General features: G+C 51.8%; 1 long non-coding RNA gene across 1 annotated transcript; it reads right to left on the bottom strand.

The window, feature by feature from the left end:
* Window positions 1–1,918: 1,918 nt before the first annotated feature.
* LOC127481068 (uncharacterized) lies at window positions 1,919–4,865 on the bottom strand. The gene is made up of 4 exons (XR_007908096.1): window positions 4,736–4,865; window positions 3,716–3,948; window positions 2,855–3,005; window positions 1,919–2,082 (listed from the first exon to the last, which is right to left on the bottom strand). It is a non-coding gene; the product is annotated as an uncharacterized LOC127481068 (long non-coding RNA).
* Between the last annotated feature and the right edge of the window lie 523 nt (window positions 4,866–5,388).

Below are 5,388 nucleotides of genomic sequence, written 5' to 3'. Positions count from 1 at the left end.
CCCAACTCCAGCTGCCCTGTTTGTGGTGATAAACACTCAGCCACAGCCCGAGCTGTCACGGCTCCAGGTTGAAGTGTAGGGAGGAAGACCCTGAAGCCGCTTCCCTGGATCTGTCACAAGGCAGGAGTTCAGCTGATGGGCAATAATGCATCACACAGCAGTTTGTCCCCTCACATCTGCCCCCGCTGTCCCACAGAGCAGACCCGAGGGTGGTGACCCCACACCCCACTTCACCCAAGTCACATCCTGGAGAAATTCAAAAAGAAACGGGTAAAATCTCCCCAAAACCACAGCGGCTCACTGGGAAGGGAGAGACTTTGATTCAAAGTGACTGCTCCTTTGGAAAATCTCCTCCTGCTGAAGGAGAAACACAAACAAAACCCCTTTTTCTCTGGGAAAAACAAACAGGGAGCCCAAGTTCAGATCAGAAGGGAAAGCCATAATGGGAGCAGACACCGTCCCTGCCACGGCTGCACTGACCGCTGACAAATCGTTTCAGGTCAGTGCAGAACAACACAGGCTCTTCTCAGAGCTGGAGAGGCTGTGATGGAAAAGCAGCTCACCGATTAATTTGGCTGTTTCTAATTAGGGCAGCAAAGCTGGGCTCAGCTCGCTGCAGGGCTGAGCCTGGGGCTGGGGCTGAGCCTGGGGCTGGGCCATGCCCGCTGCCAGCTGAGGCGCGAACCCACCCCTGCCTGCTCGTGCCACCCATGAGGTCCTGGCACATGGTGGCCTTGGCTGCTGCTGCTTTGGGGTTGATGGGGTGGAGAAACAGCTTTTGCTACCCGGGTCACCCCACGTGCTCAGGTCGGGTCGTTTTGGAGCTCAGGGAGGACCCAGATGGTGAGTGGGGAGTTGCTTTTATCCTCCGGAGCAGCAGTGACAGCAAAACTCACGTCCAGGCAGGGGAGGATGGGTGTGTCTTCCCCCTTGCCAGCACACACAGGGCTGATGGGGCAGGGACAGAGTTTCCAACACCTGGGTCTCTCTTCAAGAAGAAGTGGGCACAGGGCAGCACGTGAGATGGCTGTGGGCATCCCGCAGGACATGAGTGCCCACCCGGGGACTCCCTGCTTGGGTGTGTGCAGAGGAGGGTGATGAAGGGATGAAGGCCCCAAGGACCCTCCAGCCCTCATCATCAGCTCTTGCCGGGTTCTGGGCATCTCAGGGCAGTTCAGCCTGGGATGAAGGTGCAATGGGTGGTGCAAGGAAAGACAAAGAGAGGGTGTCAGTACACGGAGAGCTGGGATGATGGCCGAGCTTTGGCAGCCCATTGCCTCCCACAGCTGGGCACAGTAACTCTGGGTTTGGCAGGCAGGAGACTTTCCCCCTTCTGAGCAAAGCTGGTGCAACATTATCCCCACACTGGGAGGCTGAGCAGGGGTGGAGGCAGAGCTTGTGGTGGGATTAAATGGAAACCCCAGCAACACTCAGGGAGGAAGTGCTGTGGTGCTGCGCTCCCGCCTGCACCCAGCTCCCATTACCTTGGATTCAGCTAAAAGCCAGTGCAGGGCACTTACAGGGAGCAGGGAAAGGGGCCAAAAAGGTCTGAGGTGTCTGTCCCAGGTGAGTCAGGGTGCCTGGGAAGCCCACTCTGGGTGGATGCTCAGATGGGGGCACACAGCCGAGGGGAGAGAAGAGCTGCAGCCCGAGGCAAAGAACTCAATAATCTATCAGGCAGGCTCTGCAGTGAGTCTTTAATAGACTTATCTTTACCACAATAATGTATTTTATTTTTCCAGTGCCCATTCATTATTCACACACTTATTTCCCCACGGATTATGTATGCTGCCTGAGCTCTGTGCTCCTGCCTCGTTTTCACAATGTCGGCCCTGGTACCTACTTATTTTTACAGCATTGTCACCTGCAAATGGGCTTCGATTTAATCACCAAAACTAATAATATGGCTCAGTGGAGATGTCAGGGGCAGGATGCTCCTTCCCTTCCGGAGTCCCTCTGAAAAACACCAGATGTTGGCACTGAAGCATCCTGTGTGTGACGAGGTTGGGCACTCTCAGACCACCCCCTGCACGGATCCTTTGCCTTGTTGCTGCAGCATCCAAAGCCCCGAGATGGAGTTTGCTGGAGGAAAAGTGAGGGTTATACCATGAGGGTTATACCGTGCATCAACACTGCTGCTTCATCCCGGGTTTAAAAAGGGCTTTAAAAGGCTCCCAAAACCCACCCCCTGGTCAGTCGCTGGACCTGAGCTTCCCAATGCACAGCAAAACCCTTTGACTTGTGCTGAGCTGCACAGTCCTTGAATATTTTTAAATCACTCAGACCTGGGATGACCCACAGCACAAGGGGAAGAAGTACGAAGTAGCTGCTCATTAGTCAGGGACATCTGTGAAGCAGATGAGTGCTGGTGTAGTGAGATGAGCAGCATCTGCTCGGAGGCAATGGAGCTCTGCTAGCAGGGCTTCTGCACCTTGGCAGCCCAATTTCCAGCATTTCTGGATTTCCAGCTTCTTGGCACGTTAAAGTGAAGAGTGGTGCCTTGGTGTGGGTTTATGGTGAACCCAGTGCTCACCCACAGTTACCAAGGGCACATCCAAACACCAGTGCACGTAGAGCTGCCACACGATGCCTGCCCCATGTACTGCCACACAAACTGTGATACCAAACCACTGCTGATCTAGTTTTTAGCTGGATCTTGGCTGGTTTTGGCATTCTGGTGCTTTGTGGAGGAGGATGATTTAATTTCATTGCTTTCCTTCCCTGGTTACTTCACATCAGAGGAAGCAAGGGCTCATTTTTGCCCACATGCCTTTCTGTGTCAGGGGCAAGCAGCACAAACAACTTCTGAAAGCTGTGAAGAGCTCTGAAAGGAAGAGAGTCCTCTGATTTTTACCTTGAAATGGATTCTGGAGTTCAGATTAGTTGCACCCTGGGCTCAGGACTGGATCCTCAGGCAGCAGAGGGGAGCTCAGCACCTTCACCCCAACTGGATCCCTTGTCCATCTGCTCAGCTGCAGCCTCGAAACCCAGCCAGCGAGGATGGGCTGAGGAAAGCAAAGATCCCCAAGCACTTAGGGAGAGTTTTCCTTGCAGTTGTTTTACTAGTCCTTCCTCAGGAACAGAGTAGCCCATATGTGGTGTCCTCCTGGACCTGCGGGTCCCCAGTGCCACTCACCCAGCTCAGCCCTGGCTTTGCTGCAAGAAGTTATTCCCACATGTAATTTCTTTCCCCCACCTTTACCTGGTACATTATTCTGCCCACATCCCTGTGCTCTCCCTGCCTTCAGTGAGGGTCATAAATAAGGCATAAGGCATATTAAAAAGGGGGAGAAAACATTTAATCTTCTATTCTAGTTTGCTGCAGAGTTGAGATTGATCTGGCTGCTCAGGATCCCTCCTCCAGCCCCAGCTGGCTCCTGCTCTCCCTGACACTCACATACAGACATAAGAGGATGACAAAAGGATGGACACCCTTCCCCTGGGGTTAAACTTATAAAGAAGTTTTTCTCTGGCAAGTGCCAAAGTGCACACAGGCAGGGACGTGGGTGCACCCAAAGGAAGGGATGGAGTTGTCCCACTAACTGGTTTTTGAGCCCTCAAAGTAGGGGTGCTCCCAGTCCCTTAAAGCACCAAGCTCTGCAGCCCACAGAGGTTATCTGGAGGAGAAAAAGAAGGAATTATCCTATAACTAAACCCCTCTAACCCCCCAGTGTGAAATCCCAAGGCAGAGGGCATCTCCCACTGCGATGCTCACCATGTGCTTCCAGCTCAGCGGAGAATTCAGGGCTTGGTTTTGTTCAGGAGCTTTTCCCGTGACTCCAGGACAGGTCCTTCCCTGTGGGCTTCTGCTGGGACAGGTTTTTAGCAGTGCTCCAAGACCATGGCAAGCATTCCTGCAGGGAGTGATCCCTGGATGCTGCTGTGGGCTGGAGAGCTGCCGTGGAGGTTGCATCCCTGCTGTCCCTCAGTGATGCCAGGATGAATGTGCTGAGCTCCAGAGAAAGAAACAAACAAAAAAAAGAGTATTTTGGGTTCCACAAGCCTGGTTTCCTGAGAAAAAGAGGTTTATTCAATTACCCTCCCTGTGCCTGAGACAGCCGGCGTGTCTTCCCTTGTCACTTTATACCTTAAGAGGCAATTGGAACCAAATTTGACAGTAATAATAGGAATCTGAAGAGAATTATGTTCTGACAGGCTTGGTGAGGATCCACAGCCTGACAGAGGAGTGAAAGACATAATTAATGGCCCTGCTGAGGAAAAGGCCACGCTGTGAGTGTTTTCCTCACCAGACATCAGAGGCTCTCCAGGCAATTAAGAGCATTCCCTGGGGAAACGCCTCGGGCAGCATTGGCATTAACCAGCACCAGCAAGGAAACCCCAGCTGGCATTTGGTTCTCTGGGGTCTGCTGAGACAACCCAGCAGAGGAAGCTTTTCCCCATTTGGGACATCACCCTGTTGCTCTCCTGTGTGGATTCTCCACATGGTTGTGCACTTGGCAGCCTTCTCAGCCACCCGCTCCCCTCCTGTCCCACACTCCCAGCTGTGGATGGGAGGAGGAAGGAGCTGTACCTGGACACAGGGAGCCCGTGGGCAGGCACAGCCCTCACTGCTGGATCCTTCCCTCCCTCCTTACCCTCCACCAGGACATCTCAGTATGTGCTGCCCTAATTTTCCCCAGCCCAGAGATGGTCTCTGTGTGCTTGGGGGGACCAACGTGCTTGTCCTGCCATTTCCACTTAGCTCTGGGCAGGCACAGGGATGTGTTGGACGTACCTTTAATCTTAAAATATCACTTGTTACACCCAAAATCCAGCTGAATGTTGCTATTGCAGCTGAGGAAACAGCAATTTGAATCCTCAGGAGATTTAACAGAAAGGCTTGTTTCAAACCTAAACTTTAATCTTCCTGACATCTTTTGTTTCCCTTCTAAAAAAGAAAAAAAAAAAAAGCTCTTAAACAGCAAATGCAAAAGCTCCTGTTTCTGTTCAGTTTATAGCAAAGTGAGTCCTGCACAAACCATTGATCCAGGACTGAACTGCACCAGGGTGGGATTCAGCATCATCTCCCAGAGGAATTGTTTTTTCTCACCTGCCTCAGCTGGAGGAAAAGGCTTTGTTTGCCTCCAAGATTAAAAGTCTTTCTCTTCATGTCCCTTATTTCAATATTTGGAAGCAACACTCTTCTGCAGCAGTGATTTGTCTCCTTTCCATTCCCTTCCCTCTGATAGAAAATGATTTGCTCATGTGGTCCCCAGGCAGCTCCAAAAATTCCATTTTGGGACCAAATTCCCTCTTTACTGGGGTGAGGGACCAAGGGGCTGTTGGGATTTTCCTCCAAGAACAGGTTTCTTCTGGAAGCACCAGAGAAATGTTGAAGCTGTGCATGGACAGTGATTGTATGTGAATATTTTTTGTCCAAAAAAGGCT

This window comes from Manacus candei, unplaced genomic scaffold (assembly GCF_025592945.1).
Source record: "Manacus candei isolate 608988 ecotype Guabito, Panama unplaced genomic scaffold, ASM2559294v1 h1tg000076l, whole genome shotgun sequence".
Classification (NCBI taxonomy): domain Eukaryota; kingdom Metazoa; phylum Chordata; class Aves; order Passeriformes; family Pipridae; genus Manacus; species Manacus candei.
This window is presented reverse-complemented; position numbering and strand designations above follow the sequence as displayed.